Genomic DNA, 26735 nt, shown 5'->3' with positions numbered 1-26735 from the left:
AAGTGAGCAGTTGTAATCTGAATGAAGGGAAAAAGGCCATTCTTGAACATGGGGTGAGACATTCTTAGTAATTTACTAGAGAACCATTTCAGATTTAAGTATAACTTTTGCATGACTGATGAGAGGTCTAATGCTTTAATATTTAATCATTTCTGCCCTCCGAATTCCTATTCGTTATACAGTATAAATAGGGCCTTTAATTTTTTTCTGGTTTGCCATTCCTAATAGATTTGAGTGTTTTTTTGTTCATATAATTTAAAAAGCAGGTCACTAGGTGTAGGCAAAACCATCAGCAAATAGGTAAACTGTGATATGACTAGAGTTAATCAGGGTGATTTTTTCACAAATAGGCAGGTATTTTCCTTTTCATGGTAGCAAGATCATATCTATTTTTGCTAACTTTCTATTAAAATGTATTTGAGTGAGATAATTACTTTCTTTCGGGATATGTCCACATCCCCGCCAGACCATTTTATGGTAAACTACACGGTAATGTAAACGTATACATTTTTTGTGATCTAATACATAATATATAGTACACTTATCATAATTTGGTTATAATACAGAGAGGTTAGAAAAAGTATCTAGAACCTCTGAGGCTGTGGAGGGTTTCTAATTGTGGTTTTAAAAACATGCATCATCAGCGTACAATGACACCTTTGCCACGGATTTCTAATCCCATAATATTATTGTTGGATCCAATTTTACCAACTAACATTTTGATGGTAATAATAAATAGATATGCTGATAGTGGACAACCTTGTTTTACTGCTCTTGAAAGTTTAAAACTTTCTGATGTACTTTATTTTACTGTGCATTCTACAACTTGCTGTATTCAGTTCATGCAGTATCATACGATTGATTAATACAGTAAGTTACTGATACAATTAAAAAAATGGTTAATAGTGTGTATTTGACTTAATCAGTTTTCATCACAATGTTACAAGGTTATGATTATATAACACAATGCTTTCACCTTGCATGTTCCAAAAAGTGCATAGTCCAACACTTTGTGACATTTACCTTGAATTGACATTTCATGAGTTAAAAACATATTTTTGCCTCTTTTAAAATCTAATATATATATATATATATACAGTGCCTTGCGAAAGTATTCGGCCCCCTTGAACTTTGCGACCTTTTGCCACATTTCAGGCTTCAAACATAAAGATATAAAACTGTATTTTCTTGTGAAGAATCAACAACAAGTGGGACACAATCATGAAGTGGAACGACATTTATTGGATATTTCAAACTTTTTTAACAAATCAAAAACTGAAAAATTGGGTGTGCAAAATTATTCAGCCCCTTTACTTTCAGTGCAGCAAACTCTCTCCAGAAGTTCAGTGAGGATCTCTGAATGATCCAATGTTGACCTAAATGACTAATGATGATAAATACAATCGACCTGTGTGTAATCAAGTCTCCGTATAAATGCACCTGCACTGTGATAGTCTCAGAGGTCTGTTAAAAGCGCAGAGAGCATCATGAAGAACAAGGAACACACCAGGCAGGTCCGAGATACTGTTGTGAAGAAGTTTAAAGCCGGATTTGGATACAAAAAGATTTCCCAAGCTTTAAACATCCCAAGGAGCACTGTGCAAGCGATAATATTGAAATGGAAGGAGTATCAGACCACTGCAAATCTACCAAGACCTGGCCGTCCCTCTAAACTTTCAGCTCATACAAGGAGAAGACTGATCAGAGATGCAGCCAAGAGGCCCATGATCACTCTGGATGAACTGCAGAGATCTACAGCTGAGGTGGGAGACTCTGTCCATAGGACAACAATCAGTCGTATATTGCACAAATCTGGCCTTTATGGAAGAGTGGCAAGAAGAAAGCCATTTCTTAAAGATATCCATAAAAAGTGTAATTTAAAGTTTGCCACAAGCCACCTGGGAGCTACACCAAACATGTGGAAGAAGGTGCTCTGGTCAGATGAAACCAAAATTGAACTTTTTGGCAACAATGCAAAACGTTATGTTTGGCGTAAAAGCAACACAGCTCATCACCCTGAACACACCTTCCCCACTGTCAAACATGGTGGTGGCCGCATTATGGTTTGGGCCTGCTTTTCTTCAGCAGGGACAGGGAAGATGGTTAAAATTGATGGGAAGATGGATGGAGCCAAATACAGGACCATTCTGGAAGAAAACCTGATGGAGTCTGCAAAAGACCTGAGACTGGGACGGAGATTTCTCTTCCAACAAGACAATGATCCAGAACATAAAGCAAATTCTACAATGGAATGGTTCAAAAATAAACATATCCAGGTGTTAGAATGGCCAAGTCAAAGTCCAGACCTGAATCCAATCGAGAATCTGTGGAAAGAACTGAAAACTGCTGTTCACAAATGCTCTCCATCCAACCTCACTGAGCTCGAGCTCAGTATATATATATATATATATATATATATAGGGTAATTGTTTGACCCTTTTGGTACAGTAGAGATATGTAGAGTTGAATGACAGCTACAGTTTTGCATTCAAGACAACAATGTCTCTATCAGAGAGCTTGATTGTGCCCAAAATGGCACCCTATTCCCCTATGAGCTCTGGTCAAATGTAATGCATTACACTACAAAGAGAATAGAGTGCCATTTGGGACTCAAAAATGTGCTCGTATGAGAGAACCAAAGCCCCATCCATGCTGTAGTAGTATCCCAGGGTATATTATCTAGCTCCTAAAGGTTGACTTAGAGGGATCAGGGTAAAGAAAAGTGCTTTTCACAGTGGACACACTAATTTATTGCCCATATTAGGAGAGCCAGCTCTGACTTGAACTTGTGTGGGGGATCAGTGGCAATCAATTAATCAAAATGTGTTTATAATGCCCCTTTTACATCAGCAGTTGTCACAAAGTGCAGAAACCCAGCCTAAGACCCCAAAGACCCCAAAGAACAAGCAATGCAGATGTAGAAGCACAATGGCTAGGAAAAAATCCCCAGAAAGGCAGGATCCTAGGAAGAAACCTAGAGAGGAACCAGGCTCTGAACTGTGGCCAGTCCTATACTGGCTGTGCCAGCTGGAGATTATAAAGGTACATTGTCATTAAGGACAGATCGTTCTTCAAGACATTCAAATGTACATAGATGACCAGCAGGGTCAAATAATCCCTGTGGTTATAGGGTGCAACAGGTCAGCATCATAGCCGAGCATTCAGTGTATTCACACATTCAGAGGAGAGCTCGGGGGGGGGGGGGTGACAAACACTGTCAGTTAGGCCTCAGAAGTGGGTTGTGTTAGCCTATCACTGGGCTAAATCCCCCTTCTGACACAAAGCTGGGGAAGGAGCTTGGACTGTGGAACAAAATGTTTTGTTCATCTTCCTCCACTTTTCATTGGAAAACAAAGTTAGTTTGCTCATGTATAGAGAAAACATCTGGTAAATGACTTTTATTTAGATATGCTTTCCCAGCTCATCTACGACAATAATGGAAATAGGGGTGTATTGGGTAGAGGAGGAGATAACAGTTGTATTGAAAATTGTAATTGCAATAGTTGTTTTATTGAATCTGATGTAGTTTTGATGTAACTTTGATGTTCCTTCTGGAGTTTTTTCTGTTTAGTTATAAATTACAGAAATGTCTAGAAGAAAATCCACATTGTGTTTAATATCTTCTTAGTCCTCCTGGGTTGATACAGACATTTTATATTATTTGTGAAGGATTTCCACCATGTTGTTTTTCCCCAATTTATCCAAATGTCCTTTTTCTTGTGTTCCAGACCCTGGTGACTCTCCTCCAGCTCTACTGATTGGAAGGTCAGATTGCATAGCAACCACACGATTAAATGGATCTAATCTACAGACCTTGAAACTGTTGGATGAAAATGGATACCTTTCATTGGATTACAATTACCAGGAAAAGGAAGTGTGTTGGCTTCTTTCCTCAGACTCCCTCAGACGGCTACGCTGTGCTAAAATGAAGAATCTGAATGGATTTACAATGGAAATGGATATCAAAACAGTACAAAGTTTACAAAGTATGTCTTGCAGTGTGTCAAGTGGTCAAAGATATTCTCCAATTTACAATGATTGGCAACTATTGATTTTTTTTTGCACACTCAGTCATGCCCCTTCAGAAAGCCTTAAAACGCTCCCGGTCTCTCTCTTTCTCTCCTTCTTCCTCTCTCTATGTCTCTCTCTTCTCAATATCCATTTTCCTCCCCCTTCAAGCAACCACATGCACCCACAGCACTTAGGCCTGTATATCTTCATATTTTCAATTCAGTTTTTTCCCCCACTTACTTTCACAATGTAGGAAATGCCTCCCCAATGCACTTCCCATGGTCACTCTCTTCTTCAGGGTCATTGTAGTGCTAGTCTATCATGTTAATTCAATCATTTAAGGAATACTGTTCACTCTCAGTATACCATCAATGTTAGATTCCTTCCTTATTTTGCATTCAGTTATGTGTCTTTACCTTTAATGAATGACATGAATGTCCATAATAAAATGCAGCAGGTCTATCCTCACAATATGTCCTTAATCAAAGAAAGTTTTGGTGGCAAGAATTTAATGACTTTGTTTTCATCCATAGATGTAGAACACATGACCATTGATTGGCTCACTGGAAACTTCTACTTTGTGGACCATGTAAGCGACAAGATATTTGTTTGCAGCCATGTTGGGGACACCTGCATCACCATCATAGATTTAGATCTAACCAATCCTAAAGGAATCGCTGTGGATCCTCTTATGGGGTAAGTTATCTTTGTATGTTTACTTTGACTGGCAATTACAAGTGTAACCTTTAGTATCCCTCAAGTCCATTGGCTCCATCTATTGTCACAGATCTTGTCACGTACCCATGATATGCATTTTTTTGTGTCCATTTAACTTGACAAACCAATTAGCTGGTATTCAAACAAGTGTGCAGAGTGGTTTTCCGAATAGCGCTTCCAGAAATGTGTTTTCCATGGTAGCACATCACAGATGGGGGTATTAAAAACTTCAAAACTGCCACTTCTGAAAAACCATTCCAGAAAAACAGTACAGTATCTTCAGTTGATTGAATAAAGCCTTTCTCAGAATGTTAAGTCTTTAAAACCTTGTGCCTACCGTACCATATAACAATATGCATGATTGCCTGACCTTACGCAATGCAGATATTGCTTTCCTTTCGGAGCATGTCTTGCTGTGTAAATGCTGGGGAGCCAGTGCTCCAGACAGCTCCCACTGTCACCAGGTTTCATCAGTATTTACTGATTCCCCCTCACATCCCCCTGTATACAACTCCCCTGCAGGACCCTCTCTGTTTGAAAATGTTTGGTTATGTCACCACCACATGTACCCAAACCACTGTGGGGGAGACAAAATGGCTGTCTGAAAACAGTGCTTCAAACGGAGGAGGAAAGGGGGGGTTATGGAAAGGGGGGGGGGGGTGTTATGGAGATCTGATTATATTATTTGTTATTTATTTAGTCATCAGCAGCTAAAAGGGTTTCTGTTCTGTTGTAAGATTCCCAGGGAGATGGACCCCAGGAGCTCAACAGAGAGGGAGAGAGAGTCAGCCCCATTATTTCCATGAGGGTACAAGGACAGTCAGTAGACATGAATTCAGAACAGCTGTGTAATGAGAAGCCTTTCGCTGAGAGATGCTGTATCTTAGCACTACGGCTCTTGGTGGAGCAAAGGCCAATTACAGTGCAAACAACACCAGAATGAGAACATCGGAACTTCTCTTCTCAATGTGTGTTATTTGGCGGTTATATACTAACCCATGTCCAGAAAAATGGCCGGGCCTTAGGGGGCCTGGCCCGCACTACCGTACCTCTTTGCCTGTCCAAATAAAATATTGAAATATTGATCATTTATTAGACCGAGACGCATGTCAATCTCACTTAAAACATCTGAAACAGCGCTCCTCTGTCTCAGTATGTGTAGACCATGTATCTGATGCTGTCTGGACCAAAAGAGTATGGTATGTCATACAGCATCAGATACATGGGCTACATATAGAGGGGAACTGTTTTGCTTGCTCGGATTCTTTCTCCAGTGATATAGTTTCAGCAGAGAGGAAGAGGCGAGGAGAGAGGGCTCACTTTCGCAAATCTGTCTAGAATAAGCCCAATGCATTTCTATGGGAATAATATGCAAACCTAAACTTGTCGCCTACCTTCCCGCCTTTGGGACAAAGGCTCCCATTGTTAGGGCGGAGACATGAGCATCTTGTCATTATGGGATAAAAGAGCTAGAAAATTATATATCATACACTGCCGTTGAGGAACAATGGGAAAGTCATTTTATTTTGAAAGTTAGCGACTGAAAGTTCCTCAGTATTTGAAAAATCTTTCCAACACTCCCGGCCTCGATAATCACCAAGCCTCGGTGTGAAAGAGCAAAATATCATGATCTGATGATCCCATATATCTAGTGGGAAAAAAACAGCTGTCTGTCCCAAGCTCACTGGCACAGGAAACTCTGAGAAACCAGAATAGGCTAGTTGATACAATGTTTAAAGTTCACTAATGACAGCTTGTTGAACTTCACTAGCAATAGTTCAAGACAGATAGAAAGGGAGGCAGACAGGCGGCATAGAGAAATTAATGTGATTGAAAGAACCAGAATTTTTGTCATGATATTTTCTACTATTTTTATTTGTCGGCTTATGCATTTTACTTAGTTGACGATGAACGTTATAGGCCTACTGCTGCATCAGGATATCTCTGAGTTCTATGCTCTCATTTCTTTAGCTGTCAATGGACCACACAGTGAATCAATGTTTCCATATTGCAGAGGCTGGTGCTCTTGCCATATTTATATTTTAACATTTAGATTTGTATCATTTAACTTCAAAGTTTTATGATTAACCACTTGACAAGGATTTTGACAAACAAAAACATTAATATTGAAATCAAACTGTTCCACGAAAATGCACATATAACTGGCATGCAGATCAGTAGAAATGGTAGGATAAATTGTAAGCCCAATTTTGAAACTCTTTACAGTACTTTTCCTCAGCTAAACCTCAGCATCCAGATTATTCAATATAACTTCAGATGCATGCTTCTGGTTCTCAATATAACTCCTGTATCTCTAAATAATGCAGCGTCTACTCTGCACAACAAAATGATTCCTGTGAAGTGAACATTTTTATTGATACAAGGATTTTAGATTGGTTTCTCACATCCTTGCAATGAATTCCCCACCTAATTCCCCAAAACACTTCCTTCCTATGAAATGTCTCTGTGTTGTTTTGCTAAAAGCAATGCGGCTTGTCTCTTATGATTCACTGTGAATCTATGCAGCGTGTTGCTGTGACTGTGTTTGCATGGAGAATGACAAACATTCCCTTTTAACTTCATGAAAATAGAATGAAATTACTCCCAGGACAAACATGCCTTTTTACTTTACATGGAAAAACATTAGTTGTGGAAAAGTTAGTCACTTACACACACACGCACACACACACACACACACACACACACACACACACACACACACACACGTGCGTGCGTGCATGATGTGACGTGGTGTGTGTTTTGAGGGATAATGGTGTAGGAGGAGAGTGCATGTGCAGGTCCCTCCGGGAACAGGGAGTTGGGCATGAATTCTGCCAGCTAGATTGGTTATCAGGAGGAAGCGTTTTTCTGGTCTCGTCTTCCTCTAATTGGTGAGACATAGCTACAGCTGTTTCTAGTGAGAGAGAGAGCCTGGGGCAATGGAGTGAAAACAGGTTGGTGATAGCAGCATAGCATGAGGAGCAATGTTAAGGGAATATGTTCTGACACTACCCTACATTTTAATTTTGCTGTTGTTTAGATTTTTTCTTTCTCTTTCATGAAAAGGAATGCTATTCTTTTACTTTTTGCCTCTGGAAAGCTTTGATGGATATTGTATGGTCTATTCTTCCCACTGTTAAAATTATCTTTGAAAAGGAATTGAAATGAGAATGAACTTTGTTTCATCTTGCCTGTGGTAGTTATAGTTACACTCTTACTTCCCAAACAAATACTGTTGACTGAGGGGGCATATTTTTCCATCATCATATTTTGATGGGAGAATGGATTTTGATTAGGCTAAAAGCAAAAACTAAAGTAACAACTATGTTTATTAGTTTAGTCAGGCCTAGAGTCTCTAAACCCGTTGATAAATAAATCCTCGACAATATGAAACCTAGTGAGCTCTCTCAGCGTATGATGTTGTAGGTTCTCTGCAGTGCAGGCCTCAAATCAAAACAAATCTAATTGTATTTGTATCATACACATGGTTAGCAGATGTTAATGTGAGTGTAGTGAAATGCTTGTGCTTCTATTTACGACAGTGCAGTAATATCTAACTAGTAATCCAACAATTCCCCAACAACTACCTAATACACACAAATCTAAAGGGGTGAATGAGAATATGTACATATAAATATATGGATGAGCGATTGCCGAGCGGCATAGGCAAGGTGCAGTAAATGGTATAAAATACAGTATATACATGTGATATGGGTAATGTAAGATATGTAATCATTATTAAAGTGGCATTATTTAAAGTGGCATTATTTAGAGTGCATTGTTTAAAGTGTCTAGTGATCCATTTATTAAAGTGTCCAGTGATTGGGTCTCAATGTAGGCAGCAGCCTCTCTGAGTTAGTGATTGCTGTTTAGCAGTCTGATGGCCTTGAGATAGAATCTGTTTTTCAATCTTTCGGTCCCAGCTTTGATGCACTCTCTCGGTCCAAGCTTTTTATGCACCTTCTGGATGATAGGTGTGAACAGGAAGTAGCTCGGGTTGTGGTCCTTGATGATCTTTTTGGACTTCCTGTGACATCAGGTGCTGTAGGTGTCATGAAGGGCAGGTTGTTTGCCCCCGGTGATACATTGTGCAGATCGCACCACCTTCTACAGTGCCTTGCAGTTGAGGGCAGTGCAGTTGCCATACGAGGCGGTGATACAGCCCGACAGGATGCTCTCGATTGTGTATCTGTAAAAGTTTTTCAGGGTTTTGGGTGACAAGCCAAATTTCTTCCGCCCTCTGAGGTTGAAGAGGTGCTGTTGTGCCTTCTTCGCCACACTGTCTGTGTGGGTGAATGATTTATGTTTGTCGGTGATGTGTACGCCCAGGAATTAAAAAAATGTCCACCTTCTCCACTGCTGTCCCTTCGATGTGGATAGGGGGGTGCTCCCTCTGGTGTTTCCTGAGGTCCACAATCATCTCCTTTGTTTCGTTGACGTTGAGTGAGAGGTTGTTTTCCTGACACTACACTTCTAGTGCCCTCACCTCCTCCCTGTAGGCTGTCTCGTCGTTGTTGGTGATCAAGCCCACTACTGTTATGTCGTCTGCAAACTTGATGGTTGAGTTGGAGGCGTGCATGGCCACGCAGTCGTGTGTAAACAGGGAGTACAGGAGAGAGCTGAGCACACACCCTTGTTGGGCCCCAGTGTTGGACCCAGTTGCACAGGGCAGGGTTGAGACCCAGGGCATCCAGCTTGATGATGAGCTTGGAGGATACTATGGTGTTGAATGCTTAGCTGTAGTCAATGAACAACATTCTTATATAGGTATTATTTTTGTCCAAATGGGATAGGGCAGTATGCATTGTGATTCCGATTGCGTCATCTGTGGACCTGTTATACCGGTATGCGAACTGAAGTGGGTCTAGGGTGGCCGGTAAGGTGGAGGTGATATGATCCTTGACTGGTCTCTCAAAGCACTTTATGATGACAGAAGTGTGTGCTACGGGGCGATAGTCATTTTGTTCAGTTATATTTGCCTTCTTGGGTACAGGAACCATGGTAGCCATCTTGAAGCATGTGGGGACAACAGACCGGGATAGGGAACGATTAAATATGTCCGTAAACACACCAGCCAGCTGGTCTGCGCATGCTCTGAGGATGCGTCTAGGGATGCCGTCCTGGCCAGCAGCCTTGTGAGGGTTAACAAGTTTAAATGTTTTACTCACATCAACCACGGAGAATGATAGGGGGGACACAGTCTTTGTTAGCGAGCTGCGACGGTTTCACTGTATTATCCTCAAAGTGGGCGAAGAAGGTGTTTAGTTTGTCTGGAAGCGTGATGTCTATGTCCGGGACATGGCTGTTTTTTTTGGGGCCCGTGATATCCTGTAGACCCTGCCACATACTCCACGTGTCTGAGCCGTTGAATTGCGACTCCATCTTGTCCCTCTACTGGCATTTCACTTGTTTAATTGCCTTGAGGATGGAAAAACTACACTGTTTATATTCAGCCATATTTCTAGACCTCTTTCCATGGTTAAATGCGGGGGACGCGCTTTCAGTTTTGCACGAATGCTGCCATCCATCCATGGTTTCTGGTTAGGGTAGGTCTCCAAGTTAGGATTGAAGGGGTGAGGAATTGGATGATTGGATAGAAACACTTGGATTTGGAGATGTGGAGAGTAGTCGCACTGTTATCTTTTCAATTGAATTATGTCACTGAAATCACAAAATGAATGCAGATTCAGCTTCTCTTTTCAGTTCCTATATCTACACCATCTTTCATGGTTATTTCATCTAATGGACACAAAAATACAAAAGCAACAATACCTTGAGATATTAGGTGTATAATGTGCTGGTAGTCATTGTCTGTTTGATGGAGGTCATGGTACAACCCAAATGTCACCATATTATGTTTTCAATTATTTTTAAAAAGAAAGTAGTATTTAACAGAGAGAATGTATCACATTCACTGTATTTTTATGGAAGAAAGGATTTGTGGAGATGTGCAGATTGTCTCTTTTGAGGAACAACTGCATAAAGAGGAGCCCTGGACGTTTTTCCCAACTGTTCTATGGACTAGACAAATGTGTCCTTGTGCAGATATAGTTATAGATATATTATATGTATTGGAAGTGTAGCGGTATAAAAAGGGCCAAGGAAAGGCATGCCAATGTCATTTATTGTAGGATGTATGAACCTAAAACGTTTTGAAAGACGTTCTAAAAAACTACTGTAAAAGGTAACAAGATATATTTACAAAGGATAAGAAAAATAGACTTCAGATAGGATGTTTAAAGACCATCATCCTCTAGATTTTGGAGCATTGCTTCGGGGACTTGCTTCCATTCAGCGACAAGAGCATTAGTGAGGTCGGGCACTGATGTATGGCGATTAGGCCTGGCTCGCAGTCAGCTTTCCAATTCATCCCAAAGGTGTTCGATGGGGTTAAGTTCGACGCTCTGTGCAGGCCAGTCAAGCTCTTCCACACCGATCTCAACAAACCATTTCTATATGGACCTTGGTTTGTGCACAGTGGCATTGTCATGCTGAAACAGGAAAGGGCCTTACCCAAACTGTTGCCACAAAGTTGGAAGCACAGAATCGTCTAGAATGTCACTGTATGCTGTAGCGTTAAGATTTCCCTTCACTGTAACTAAGGAGCCCGAACCATGAAGAGCAGCCCCAGACCATTATTCCTCCACCAGATTTTTACAGTTGGCACCATGGATTGGCGCAGGTAGCGTTCTCCTGGCATCCGCCAAAACCCAGATATATCCATCGGACTGCCAGATGGTGAAGCGTGATTCATCACTCCAGAGGATGTGTTTTCACTGCTCCAGAATCCAATGGCGACGAGCTTCATACCACTCCAGTTGACGCTTGGCATTGTGCATGGTGATACTGTGCTTGACGGCGGCTCCTCGACCATGGAAACCCATTGCATGAAGTTCCGGACAAATAGTTATTGTGCTGATGTTGATTCCAGAGGCAGTTTGGAACTCGATAGTGAGTGTTGCGTCCTGTGAGTTTGTGTGGCCTACCACTTTGCGGCTGAGCTGTTGTTGCTATTAGACATTTCCACTTCACAATAACAGCACAGTTGACCGGGGCAGCTCTAGCAGGGCAGATTTGTTGGAAAGTTGAGCTCTTCAGTAAGGCCTTTCTACTGCCAAAGTTTGTCTATGGAGATTTCATGTCTGTGTGCTCTATTTTATACACATGTCAGCAATGGGTGTGGCTGAAATAGCTGAATCCACTTATTTGAAGGGGGGTCTATATACTTTTGCATATATAGTGTATGTCAAGATTCTAAATTATTCTCAGAATTGTGGTAAGAGTGTGCCCAAAAATATGTCAAAATCGCTCCTTTTTTAAGCAATTTATTCAAGTAAATCTGATATGCACCCTAGAGGTCAAGGGTCAAAGGTTCTGTCCAAAAATGTATCTGGTGGATAGCTGTCAATCTAAGCTTTCTAGTGATGTATAATTAAAGAGTATATGTGAGCAATAACTTAGTATATACTGACATTGTTTGTCATAGGGTAAAATCCCTATGGGAAAAATGATATACTCGTCGCCAAACACACTGGCTCCAGTTCATCTACAAGTCTTTGCTAGGTAAAGCCCCGTCTTATCTCAGCTCACTGGTCACCATAGCAGCACCCACACGCTCCAGCAGGTATATTTCACTGGTCACCCCCAAAGCTAATTCCTCCTTATGCTGACTTTCCTTCCAGTTCTCTGCTGCCAATGACTGGAACGAACTACAAAAATCGCTGAAGCTGGAGACTTATCTCCCTCACTAACTTCAAGCACCAGCTGTCAGAGCAGCTCACAGATCATTGCACCTGTACATAGCCCATCTGTAAATAGCCCATCCAACTACCTCATCCCCGTACTGTATTTATTTATTTATTTTGCTCCTTTGCACCCCAGTATCTCTACTTGCACATTCATCTTCTGCACATCTATCACTCCAGTGTTTAATTGCTATATTGTAATTACCTCGCCACTATGGCCTATTTTATTTCCTTACCTTCCTTATCTTACCTCATTTGCACACACTGTATTTATACTTTTTTTTCTTCTGTGTTATTGACTGTATGTTTGTTTATTCCATGTGTAACTCTGTGTTGTCGTATGTGTCAAACTGCTTGGCCTTATCTTGGCCAGTTCGCAGTTGTAAATGAGAACTTGCTCTCAACTAGCCTACCTGGTTAAATAAAGTTTAAATACAATTATTATTTTTTTTTTAATTAGCAAGACATGTTACAATCTTAACCATTAGCAAGGCATGTTACAACCCTAACCATTAACAAGGCATGTTAGAACGCTTCTTGCGTCGAGCCATCCCGGATCCGGGATCGTGAATACAGCCTCAATTACCATTACCATAACGCAACGTTAACTATTCATGAATATCGCAAATGAAATGAAATTAATATGCTAGCTCTCAAGCTTAGCCTTTTGTTAACAACACTGTCATCTCAGATTTTCAAAATATGCTTCTCAACCATAGCAAAACAAGCATTTGTGTAACAGTATTGATAGCTAGCGTAGCATTTAGCGTTAGCATCAGCAGGCAACATTTTCACAAAAACCAGAAAATCATTCAAATAAAATCATTTACCTTTGAAGAACTTCAGATGTTTTCAATGAGGAGACTCTCAGGTAGATAGCAAATGTTCAGTTTTTCCAAAAAGATGATTTGTTTAGGACAAATTGCTCTGTTTTGTTCATCACGTTTAGCTACGAAAAAAACCTGTATCCAGGAGTGTAATTATCCCCGCAGCTCATTAGCATAACACAACATTAACTATTCATGAAAATCGCAAATGAAATGAAATTAATATGCTAGCTCTCAAACTTAGCCTTTTGTTAACAACACTGTCATCTCAGATTTTCAAAATATGCTTCTCAACCATAGGAAAACAAGCATTTGTGTAACAGTATTGATAGCTAGCGTAGCATTTAGCGTTAGCATCAGCAGGCAACATTTTCACAAAAAACAGAAAATCATTCAAATAAAATAATTTACCTTTGAAGAACTTCAGATGTTTTCAATGAGACTCTCAGTTAGATAGCAAATGCTCAGTTTTTCCTGAAAGATTATTTGTTTAGGAGAAATCGCTCCGTTTGGTGCGTCACGTTTGGCTACCAAAAAAATAAAAAATCAGTCATCAAAACGCCTAACTTTTTTACAAATTAACTCCATAATATCGACTGAAACATGGTAAACGTTGTTTAGAATCAATCCTCAAGGTGTTTTTCACATATCTCTTCATGATATATCGTTCGTTGAAAGCCTCCTCTCTCCTCTCAATCACTGGATGATTGCGTGCAGCTTGTAGATTACGCACCAATTTAGACAAAGGACACTGGGCGGACCCCTGGTAAATGTAGTCTCTTATGGCCAATCTTCCAATGATATGCCTACAAATACGTCACAATGCTGCAGACACCTTGGAGAAACGATAGAAAGGGCAGGCTCATTCCCGGCGCATTCACAGCCATATAAGGAGACAATGGAAAACAGAGCCTCAAAAATTCTGCCCATTTCCTGGTTGAAGTTTCATCTTGGTTTCGCCTGTAGCATGAGTTCTGTGGCACTCACAGATAATATCTTTGCAGTTTTGGAAACGTTAGAGTGTTTTCTTTCCAAAGCTGCCAATTATATGCATAGTCGAGCATCTTTTCGTGACAAAATATTGCGCTTAAAACGGGCACGTTTTTTAATCCATAAATTAAAAGAGCGCCCCCTATATCCAAGAAGTTAACAAGGCATGTTACAACCCTAACCATTAGCAACGCATGATAGAAACCTAACCATTATCAAGGTAGCTCTTCCTGCATTCATATCAATGTAAAGGAGAAGAAACTTATGTTGTATCTCTCTTTATGTATCTTTTATTCACCAGATTTGTGAATACATTTGGCCTTCCTTCTATTCGTTAATTGGCAATGTACATTTAATGGTCAGTTTAAAGCGATGACATTTCCATGTAGGTACTGTAGAACAGGTGATTCCTGGAAAGAGCTGGCTATAGACTGCTAGCTTAACAGTGGGTACTCGTGGGGGGTAATTTTAGACAGCCATACAAAACTACAAAACCATACTGGCCCTGACACACCATTTTCTTCTCTGTACATGTATAGGTAAAATCAGGAAATTAATAGTTCAGCTTATAAGACTTACAATGATAAGGTTCAGTGGGGTTGCTTGCTTTTCATACCATGCCTACAATTAAACCATTAGCAATGGGTTTCGTCAGGATTCTTCTTGTATCTGTTTTGAGTACCGTGTCCCTTTTTCTTATTGTCAACTCCTTCCATTTGTAAACCTGTAGGTTCTATACAGTCACTCCAGTTCATTTAGAACTGTCCTTGGTAGTTGGCAGTAATTGTGTTCAAAAAGTGTTGTGGATATTTCTGAATCATTACCAATGTAGGCATGAATAACTACATGCCTACATGATCACATACACCTACTATGTATTCACTCACTGTGCTCTAAGTCACTTTGAATAAAAGTGTTTACTCAGTGGCATATTTCTACAAGTTTATTTATACACATTATCTTCTCGTAGGATGCTGTTCTTCACTGACTACGGAGACGTATCCAAGGTGGAGCGCTGTAACATGGACGGCACCAACCGAACCAGGCTGGTGGATTACAAGACAGTGCAACCCACAGCCGTGGCCCTGGACCTGGCCAAGAAGCTGGTGTACTGGGCAGACGCCTACTTGGATTACATTGAAGTGGTGGATTACAATGGGAAAAACAGGCATGCAGTCATCCAGGGCAGTCAAGTGAGTGTCTAGCCTCATTGTGTTGTCGTTGTGAGGCTAAGCTGAGCTCTGCTTCTGATGATTGTCTTCTTGGGTTTACAGTTTACACGCCACGCAGGGAAATGAGTCTGAGGACATTTATATGAATTTTGAGAGGGAACAATCTGAGCTGTGTTTGTCCAGTGTTGTTAAGAGCGTGGCTCTAGCAATGCCACAGTTGTGGGTTAAATGTTTGCAAGGATCACATACACATACTAAGACATTACAAGAATGATAAAATCTTCCTCCTTGCAGACTGTTAACTACAGCTTTCCAAAACTATACTTGCGACGGCAGGTCAGAGGGCAGTTCAGGGGGCATTTCAGGTGAAGTAATAAATGCCTTTCTTCTACCTAAAAAATGAATTCTACCTTGCCCAAGTCACTGTAGAGCTTTAACATCCCAAATGTCACCCTCTTTCCTATATAGTGTACTACTTTTGATGAGAGCCTCTGGTCAACATTAGTACACTATTTAGGGAATGGGGTGCCAGGGATGCACCTAAGGTTGGATATCTCCTGAATATGGATTTCACTGCATGGTGATAAATCAGTGTGGATGAGCTTGAGAAGCTGTGATAAGGTCACTTACAAATAGCCCAAATGGTTAGTCCTTCTCCCTGTACTACACTTTGGAGATGGACAATTAGGGGATGATATTATTCAAAAGGATGCCCCTTGAAAGCAACCTACTGTAATGCGAGGGAGACTTATATTGTAGGCTACGATGGAGATGGAAGGAAAGAAGGAGGCCAGGGCGTATGAAATACACCTCATTGTGTGTGCAGGTGTTCTTAGCATAATGATGCCTCTTTCTGTTCATAAATGAGTGACCTCAGTAGACCTCTGAGATGTTGCTCTGCATATCGTCTCCATGACAAATGAAAGACAGATTTGACTTTTTCTACTGGCAGACGATGTAGTGTTGCGTCGTAATCCATTTTTTAAATTCCACTTACATTTCAGCTCCAACACCACAGGGTTAATTTAATACAATACTAAAAATACAATACAATATGCAGGTTCAGTCATAGGTCTATAGTAATTGTGAATACTATATGATAACCTGTGTAGAAAGCACACAGCCTTGGACAAAATATTTGAAGCAAACTGTTTCAACATCATATTAAAAGAAACCATATGCAGGTCAACCCTGGGCGTATAGTGATTGTGAACAGAATATGAAAAACCTCTGTAGTTTATAGATCACACAACCTTGAAATAAACTGGAAATAAACTGAACGATATTAATATTCAAGCAAACTGTGTGTTTCTGAAGAACACGATGGTTCACTGGTTTCCTGGTTGTGTTTTTTCTCCTGCCACATGTTTTGCCGCCCCAGGGTTGAGGTGAGGCCGAGTGGGTTAAGGCATACTTTCTCTGTACAATGATCACCCAACCCTGTGTGTGTGTGTGTGGGGGGGGGGGGGGGGGGGGGGTCGTGTGTGCATGCACATGGAAGGTGTTGCTGGGTAAATGTAGCGTGTAGGGCATTATGCCCACTCCACGACCCTGTGATGGCTGGGGAATACACACACATCTCCTGTCTTAGATCCTGGATCTCCCACAGTTGAGTTATAGATTAAAAGCTTTGTTATTTTTGCAGGGGTGGGGGTTCTGTTGCATGCCAATGCATTGTTCTGCTCTGTTTTAGGTGTCCTACATCCATGGATTAGCTGTCTTTGAGAACTACCTGTATGCCACTCATTCTGACCCCTCCAATGGGAATATCATGGAAATCTTCAAGATTCATCGGTTTAACACCACAGAACCCAGGACACTTACCAGCCTAGGGAGTTCCAGAGGAGCAATACGGGTTTACCACAGACTCACTCAGCCAAAAGGTAAAGGATATTTGGTCTCCAGTTGTAACATGTGCATGTATGCACATTACTTGTAACGCACAAGCTCATGGAGATGTCTGCTTCACTGTGACTTGATCCAGTCAGGGTACTGCAATGCATGCAGGTGTCAAATGTATCTGTAGCCTACATTTGAAAAACGTGTGTCACGTTCGTCGAAATGATGTGACCAAGGTGCAGCGTGAAAAGAGTTCCACATATTTTTTATCAACTGAAACTTACCGAAACAAAACAAAACAACAAACAACCAAACGAAACGTGACGCTACTAGCATGCACACAGGCACCTAACTGTAGACAAGATCGCACACCAGAAAGTGGGAAACAGGGCTGCCTAAATATGATCCCCAATCAGAGGCTACTATAAACAGCTGTCTCTAATTGGGAACCATATCAGGCCAACATAGAAATTCAAAAACCCCTAGACCTACTACAACCCTCGACATCCACCACCCTAGACATACAAAACCCTAGACATACAACACTGAAGTACCTACCCCAGTCACACACTGACCTAACCAAAATCAATAGAAAACAGAGATATCTAAGGTCAGGGCGTGACAACGTGGTGTGAATATGAGAGAATTCTCCATCATTTGATAAAGTACAGTCAAATTATTGTGTTAGAGCTGTGTTTAATGAGTCTAATAGACTTTTCTACTCCTCCTGTCCTCTAGTTAGGAGTCACGCGTGTGAGACGGACCCGTATGGAAAGCAAGGGGGATGCTCCCACATCTGTCTGCTGAGCGGTAGCTACAAGTCCAGGACCTGTCGATGTCGGACAGGCTTCAGTCTGGAGAGTGACGGACAGTCCTGCAAAAGTCAGTGTCACGTCTCTCCCTCCTTTCCTTTTGTCATAAACATGTCATCTGTCAGTGTCATGTCTCCCTCCTTTCCTTATGTCATAAACATGTAATCTGTCTGTGGCATCATCTATCCCTCATTTACTTATGTCATAAAAATATAATCTGTCATCTGTCAGTGTCATGTCTCCCTCCTTTCCTTTTGTCATAAACATGTCATCTGTCAGTGTTACCTCTCTCCCTCCTTTCCTTATGTCATAAACATGTAATCTGTCATCTGTCAGTGTCATGTCTCCCTCCTTTCCTTTTGTCATAAACATGTAATCTGTCATCTGTCAGTGTCATGTCTCCCTCCTTTCCTTATGTCATAAACATGTCATCTGTCATCTGTCAGTGTCATGTCTCCCTCCTTTCCTTGTGTCATAAACATGTCATCTGTCATCTTTCAATGTCATGTCTCCCTCCTTTCCTTATGTCATAAACATGTCATCTGTCAGTGTCACCTCTATCCCTCCTTTCCTTATGTCATAAACATGTAATCTGTCATCTGTCAGTGTCATGTCTCCCTCCTTTCCTTATGTCATAAAAATATCATCTGTCAGTGTCACATCTATCCCTCCTTTCCTTATGTCATAAACATGTAATCAATGTAGAAAATATATAATGTAGATGAAATAGTTCCCTAAAACTACAAAAGTGTGTCGTGGAAGAACGGTAGAGATGTCGCCAAAATGTAAAACAAATATATAATAATAATAATAATAATGATAATATGTTTTATTAGGAACAAAAAATGAAGACTACAGATTAATGTATGGGACAATATACAAACGTTTTTGAGAAAGATCATGTGAAAGAACATTTTACAGAGTAAATGTACTTTTTGGTTTCTTTTCATTTTGATAAGATATGAAAATGCAATGAATTGAAGGTTATTGTTGATATAAAAATCTAAGTTTACCAATTTTAAAGTTGTGTCATGTCAAAGTCGTGCGTGTGCATGCACATGGAAGGTGTCGGCCAGGTAAATGTAGCGTGTAGGGCATTATGCCCACTCCACGACCCTGTGATGGCTGGGGAATACACACACATCTCCTGTCTTAGATCCTGGATCTCCCACAGTTGAGTTATAGATTAAAAGCTTTGTTATTTTTGCAGGGGTGGGGGTTCTGTTGCATGTCAATGCATTGTTCTGCTCTGTTTTAGGTGTCCTACATCCACATCCTGTTATTGCAGGATTATTTTGCTGCGACAATACAGGTCAAATTAAGATCTTACATCTGTATATATTGCCCAGCCTCAGATAGTCAGACAGTGATGAAGACGAATACTGGTTGAGACTGGTCCATTAGAAGATTATGTCCCACTATTGACCTGTCAGGAGCTGCAATTCATTATGGCCTTAATGGAGTTTTAAGTTTGTTTGCATTTGTTAGCTTGCCTGATCAATCCACAGACATTGTGTAGTTGACAAAAAAAGCAGAAGATCAAATTGAAGACACAATCAGAGGTCCACCTCATTTCGATCGGGTGTACGAGCGCCTTGCCGCATTCCCCCTCCGAGACACGTTTGATTTATACCTCCTTGCTAGATGTTCTGATGACACCAGCTCTCTCTTCCCTTAGCCTAATGAGATTCAGTGCTAAATGGTAGTGCTTCTTTATGTCGCATCGCAGCCAGTCACGGTGGGGTTTGAGATCTGGGTCTTAATTGTCTCCTGGGGTTGCCTGGCTCTCCCTCACAGGATGATAAATTGAAGTGATGCCTGTGTGGTCTGTCTCACCCAAGCCAGTATGGTCTCCTGGGTAAAGGGGGTAGAGTGAGGAGAGGTCTGGTTCTGTCTTTGTAGCCCTGGAGGATCCCTGGGGTCCCACCCAGAACCCCCCAGAGTGACTGGTGCTTTGCCGCAGTGGAGCTGCCTCAGCTTTCTATGTAGGCTCTCTGTCTGCCTTTCAAAGGAGATACTGTGAAAGTCTGTTCATTAGAAGTTAACAGTCATAGTACCTTTTGCTTTATTAGTCTCTCTCACCTGACTTTCATATTGTTAAAGCAGAAGGCCAAAATAGCTACCGAGTATACTGCTCTCTCAGTGTTCTTCAGCCATTTCCCCTCACGGACTTGTTACAGGTTTCAGTTTATCTAGCCATTTTGAGGTTGGTTAGCACATTGGTTAGCACACATCTCTGAAACTGGAAACACTTATCTCCCTCACTAGCTTTAAGCACCAACTGCAGCTCACAGATTACTGCACCTGTACATAGCCCACCTATAATTGAGCCCAAACAACTACCTCTTTCCCAACTGTATTACATTTTAATTAATTCATTTATTTTGCTCCTTTGCACCCCATTATTTTTATTTCTACTTTGCACATTCTTCCATTGCAAAACTACAATTCCAGTGTTTTACTTGCTATATTGTATTTACTTTGCCACCATGGCCTTTTTTGCCTTTACCTCCCTTCTCACCTCATTTGCTCACATTGTATATAGACTTGTTTATACTGTATTATTGACTGTATGTTTGTTTTACTCCATGTGTAACTCTGTGTCGCTGTATCTGTCGAACTGCTTTGCTTTATCTTGGCCAGGTCGCAATTGTAAATGAGAACTTGTTCTCAACTTGCCTACCTGGTTAAATAAAGGTAATAAAGGTAACTGATTGGAGTCACCTCGTTAGACAGTGTGTGTTTCACTTGCGCAGGACCAGCGCATCAGTTGGAGATGCGATGTTGAGAGAGCCACACCTCACATCAGACAACAACATTAGTTTGAAAGAAGCCTGAGTTTTGGTGTTTGGCTCCCTTTTCTTTTTACACTCTATCCTAAATTGGTGGGGGTTATTCTTTTAGTTTGTCTTTTCGGAGACACGTTAGTGGCCATCCATGATGGGTGTCTTTTAGAACCCCTTTTGAGACCCTTTGTTTTGGTTGACAAAGGGAACGACAACATTTTGAGTTTGTCTTATGGGAAAGTAACAGACTGAAATGCCAGTTTGGACCAAAGTGACAGAAGGGAAGTAAAACATTCATTGGCACTGATCATTGCTCCCATTAAGGAGAATAGAGGTGGGTGGAGACAATCACAAAGACATGTGAAACAGATCAGTGCGTGACAGTTAGGGCCTATAAATATTTCGTAATATATTGTCATTTTTTCCTTCTTTTTCCCAATATAGTAATTTGGTGTTTTATTCTATGAGTTATCATTTCCATACTAATACATTTCATGAATTGTTTCTTTACAATTGCTTCTCTGTGGTGCCAGCGGTTTAAGACAGTTTATTGTAATCTGTTTAAGTGCTGTTATTCTCAGAATTCTGAAGAGGTGATTATCAGATTGGAGGACCCGTGCATGAGGGGTTCTTCACAGCAGTATAAGTTCTGCATTTAGAGAAAGTGAGCGTTCAAACGTATCATCCAATACTTTGTATACTTCGGTCCAGAAATGATTGAGGATTGAGGAATATAGCACGTGGGTGTGGTTAACCCTACTCTCCCCAATTTACCCAGCAACTTGATGTGATGTCACAGTTGTCCTGATTGTATTATAGGACTTACGAAAAATCTTGAGTGCATTTTCAGAGTATTCCCTCAAGAGTAGAAAGTTGGTTGTCTTGGACCTGTTTCTAGATATGTCCTCCCAGTCCTCTTGGGTTACTACTATTTGCAGCTCGTCTACCCAATTGGTTACCACACTGCACACTGCCCTAACCCATCTGGACAAGAGGAATACCTATGTGAGAATGCTGTTCATCGACTACAGCTCGGCATTCAACACCATAGTACCCTCCAAGCTCGTCATCAAGCTCGAGACCCTGGGTCTCGACCCCGCCCTGTGCAACTGGGTACTGGACTTCCTGACGGGCCGCCCCCAGGTGGTGAGGGTAGGCAACAACATCTCCTCCCCGCTGATCCTCAACACTGGGGCCCCACAAGGGTGCGTTCTGAGCCCTCTCCTGTACTCCCTGTTCACCCACGACTGCGTGGCCACGCACGCCTCCAACTCAATCATCATGTTTGCGGACGACACAACAGTGGTAGGCTTGATTACCAACAACGACGAGACGGCCTACAGTGAGGAGGTGAGGGCCCTCGGAGTGTGATGTCAGGAAAATAACCTCACACTCAACGTCAACAAAACTAAGGAGATGATTGTGGACTTCAGGAAACAGCAGAGGGAACACCCCCCTATCCACATCGATGGAACAGTAGTGGAGAGGGTAGCAAGTTTTAAGTTCCTCGGCATACACATCACAGACAAACTGAATTGGTCCACTCACACAGACAGCATCGTGAAGAAGGCGCAGCAGCGCCTCTTCAACCTCAGGAGGCTGAAGAAATTCAGCTTGTCACCAAAAGCACTCACAAACTTCTACAGATGCACAATCGAGAGCATCCTGGCGGGCTGTATCACCGCCTGGTATGGCAACTGCACCGCCCTCAAACGTAAAGCTCTCCAGAGGGTAGTGAGGTCTGCACAACGCATCACCGGGGGCAAACTACCTGCCCTCCAGGACACCTACACCACCCGATGCTACAGGAAGGCCATAAAGATCATCAAGGACATCAACCACCCGAGCCACTGCCTGTTCACCCCGCTGTCATCCAGAAGGCGAGGTCAGTACAGGTGCATAAAAGCTGGGACCGAGAGACTGAAAAACAGCTTCTATCTCAAGGCCATCAGACTGTTAAACAGCCACCACTAACATTGAGTGGCTGCTGCCAACACACTGTCAATAACACTGACTCAACTCCAGCCACTTTAATAATGGGAATTGATGGGAAATGATGTAAATATATCACTAGCCACTTTAAACAATGCTACCTTATATAATGTTACTTACCTTACATTATTCATCTCATATGCATACGTATATATTGTACTCTATATCATCGACTGCATCCTTATGTAATACATGTATCACTAGCCACTTTAACTATGCCACTTTGTTTACATACTCATCTCATATGTTATACTGTACTCGATATCATCTACTGTATCTTGCCTATGCTGCTCTGTACCATCACTCATTCATATATCCTTATGTACATATTCTTTATCCCCTTACACTGTGTATAAGTTTTTTGGAATTGTTAGTTAGATTACTTGTTTGTTATTACTGCATTGTCGGAACTAGAAGCACAAGCATTTCGCTACACTCACATTAACATCTGCTAACCATGTGTATGTGACAAATAAAATTTGATTTGATTTAATTTGATATAATATTCTCATCTTTTGTGTCTTCTTTGGGGATTCTATATATGTGCCCCAGCACATTCTAGGCATTTACCTTGTTATAAGTCTTTGTTATATTTCTAATTAAAGGATGTACAGTACATAATTAAGCATTTCATTCGGCCCCACTGCTTTAGTAAGAAAGCATCTTGAGATTTCTGGTTGTATTTAAAATATATATATATTCTCAAATGTGTCTATCCCATTGTCCGTGAACATCTGATACCTGGTCAGTCCTTCTTCAGCCCACGATTTAAATGTATCACCTATCATAGTTGGCTTAAAGTCGCCGTCTATTCAAATCCTCACCGGTAGATCAGATCTGTTTGGATGCATTTTATTTTGGTGATCTTTGTCCAGACCTCTATAGTGTTATTTATACAGCCATTTTCAATCATCCTAGTGTGTGTATTGATTGTCTTCATAAATATAGTTGCACTTATTAGTTTTTTCATTTGTTGGACTTCTATCTCTCCATTTAGCTGAAGATGCCGAGTTCATCCATATTTGGTCACCTACAAACAAGCAAGATTTCTGGCTCTCACAGACCTGTAACTTCTTTAAGAGGCTCCTCTGTCCTCCACTTGTTACCTGTATGAATGGCACACGTTTGAACTTGTTATCAGTATAAAAGACACCTGTCCACAACCTCAAACAGTCACAATCCAAACTCCACTATGGCCAATAACAAAGAGCTGTCAGAGGACACCAGAAACAAAATTGTAGACCTGCACCAGGCTGGGAAGACTGAATCTGCAATAGGTAAGCAGCTTGGTTTGAAGAAATCAACTGTGGGAGCAATTATTAGGAAATGGAAGACATACAAGACCACTGATAATCTCCCTCGATCTGGGGCTCCATGCAAGATCTCACCCCGTGGGGTCAAAATTATCACAAGAACGGTGAGGAAAAATCCCAGAACCACACGGGGGGACCTAGTGAATGACCTGCAGAGAGCTGGGACCAAAGTAACAAAGCCTTCCATCAGTAACACACTACGCCGCCAGGGACTCAAATCCTGCAGTGCCAGACGTGTCCCCCTGCTTAAGCCAGTACATGTCCAGGCCCATCTGAAGTTTGCTAGAGAGCATTTGGATGATCCAGAAGAAGATTGGGAGAATGTCATATGGTCAGATGAAACCAAAATATAACTTTTTGGTAAAAACTCAACTCGTCGTGTTTGGAGGACAAAGAATGCTGAGTTGCATCCAAAGAACACCATACCTACTGTGAAGCATGGGGGTGGAAACATCATGCTTTGGGGCTGTTTTTCTGCAAATGGACCAGGACGACTGATCCATGTAAAGGAAAGAATGAATGGGGCCATGTATCGTGAGATTTTGAGTGAATACCTCCTTCCATCAGCAAGGGCATTGAAGATGAAACGTGGCTGGGTCTTTCAGCATGACAATGATCCCAAACACACCGCCCGGGCAATGAAAGAGTGGCTTCGTAAGAAGCATTTCAAGGTCCTGGAGTGGCCTAGCCAGTCTCCAGATCTCAACCCCATACAAAATCTTTGGAGGGATTTGAAAGTCCGTGTTGCCCAGCAACAGCCCCAAAACATCACTGCTCTAGAGGAGATCTGCATGGAGGAATGGGCCAAAATACCAGCAACAGTGTGTGAAAACCTTGTGAAAACTTACAGAAAACGTTTGACCTCTGTCATTGCCAACAAAGGGTATATAACAAAGTATTGAGATAAACTTTTGTTATTGACCAAATACTTATTTTCCACCATAATTTGCAAATAATTTCATAAAAAATGCTACAATGTGATTTTCTGGATTTTTTTTCTCATTTTGTCTGTCATAGTTGAAGTGTACCTATGTTGAAAATTACAGACCTCTCTCATCTTTTTAAGTGGGAGAACTTGCACAATTGGTGGCTGACTAAATACTTTTTTGCCCCACTGTGGAACCCAAAAATAATTATACCAATTAACTAACAAGAAGTAGAGTTAAGAGTAAAGATCCCTTTTCTGTTTCTGTGTCCTAGAACCCAAGAACGACCTGTTCCTGTTCTATGGTAAGGGTCGGCCAGGGGTCATCCGAGGCCTGGACATGAACGTGAAGTCCAGTGATGAGCACATGGTATCGATCGAGGACCTGGTCAACCCCAGAGCCATCGACTACCATGCAGAGTCAGGACACATCTACTTCGCTGACACCACCAGCTTCCTCATTGGCCGGCAGAAAATAGATGGGAACAGCCGGGAAACGATACTCAAAGATGGTGGGTTTATTTTGTGTTATATTTTTATGCTACAGACAAATTAATGTATCCTTTATTGCAGGTACTCTTTAATGACTAGTACCAGTTACTGTAATGACATAAAGAACACCCTTTCTGCATCAGTTAAAATACTTTCTAAATCCCCCATTTACATTTAAGAAAAACAAGAAATGCAAGTCAGGGGGAGATAGCACTAACATTGGTGTTCCATCACCTTGCAGACCTGGACAACGTTGAGGGGATCTCTGTGGACTGGATTGGTAATAACCTCTACTGGACCAATGATGGGTACAGGAAAACTATTAGTGTGGCCAGACTGGAGAGGGCCTCTCAAACCAGGAAGACTCTTCTGGAGGGGGACATGTCTCACCCCCGAGCAATTGTATTGGACCCCCTCAACAGGTGAGCTCACTGAAGACGAGGCCAAATCATACAATTTCTACGGTATGTGTTACTAATGCACTGATGTCAGAGAACAATATGGTTGAAAATGTGAGTTGTCTGTGTGCACATATCTATTCAGTGATTGACCCACTGCAAAATGTACACAGAAAAGAGAATATGCACACCTCTCTAATCCTATGTGATGTTGGTTATAAACAAACAAACAAACACCCAAGAAAAGGGTAAGGGATATTGTCTTCTCTGGGTGTTACAGTAGAGAACAATATAAAGCACACAATCCTTCTTGACCCTTTCTGTACTCAAAGCAATGGCATTTCTTAGCAGGTAGTGAACAATAGGTGATTCCTGGAAAGAGTTTGCTATTGTCAATTCTTTGGGTATTCGTCGGAGGTCTGTCTCTGTTTGGACGGCCATACATAACTACTAAATCATGCTGCCACTGACCATGGAGATGGAATCATTCTATTTACTGTATGAGCCTTTGATATTGTGATTCCTTCCCAGAAATAGCTCCCGCACAGTATTGCACCAATCTGATTCCTCCCACATCAGGTGGTTTAATTTATTTTCTTTGTTATCATAACGGAGGAATAATTTCTAACTACTGACCTTCCTATTGACAGTTGCCACATCTTTATTAAAATGTTGTTTGGCCGATCCATCAGCAGAACCAGACATCTTTATGTGCC

The 26735-nt window shown here is 41.4% G+C and overlaps 1 pseudogene; it reads left to right on the top strand.

Moving 5' to 3' along the window:
• LOC109870738 (low-density lipoprotein receptor-related protein 1B-like) overlaps window positions 1-26735 on the top strand; it is a 332082-nt pseudogene that overhangs the window by 76079 nt on the left and 229268 nt on the right.

This window comes from Oncorhynchus kisutch, linkage group LG26 (genome assembly GCF_002021735.2).
Source record: "Oncorhynchus kisutch isolate 150728-3 linkage group LG26, Okis_V2, whole genome shotgun sequence".
NCBI lineage: Eukaryota > Metazoa > Chordata > Actinopteri > Salmoniformes > Salmonidae > Oncorhynchus > Oncorhynchus kisutch.
This window is presented reverse-complemented; position numbering and strand designations above follow the sequence as displayed.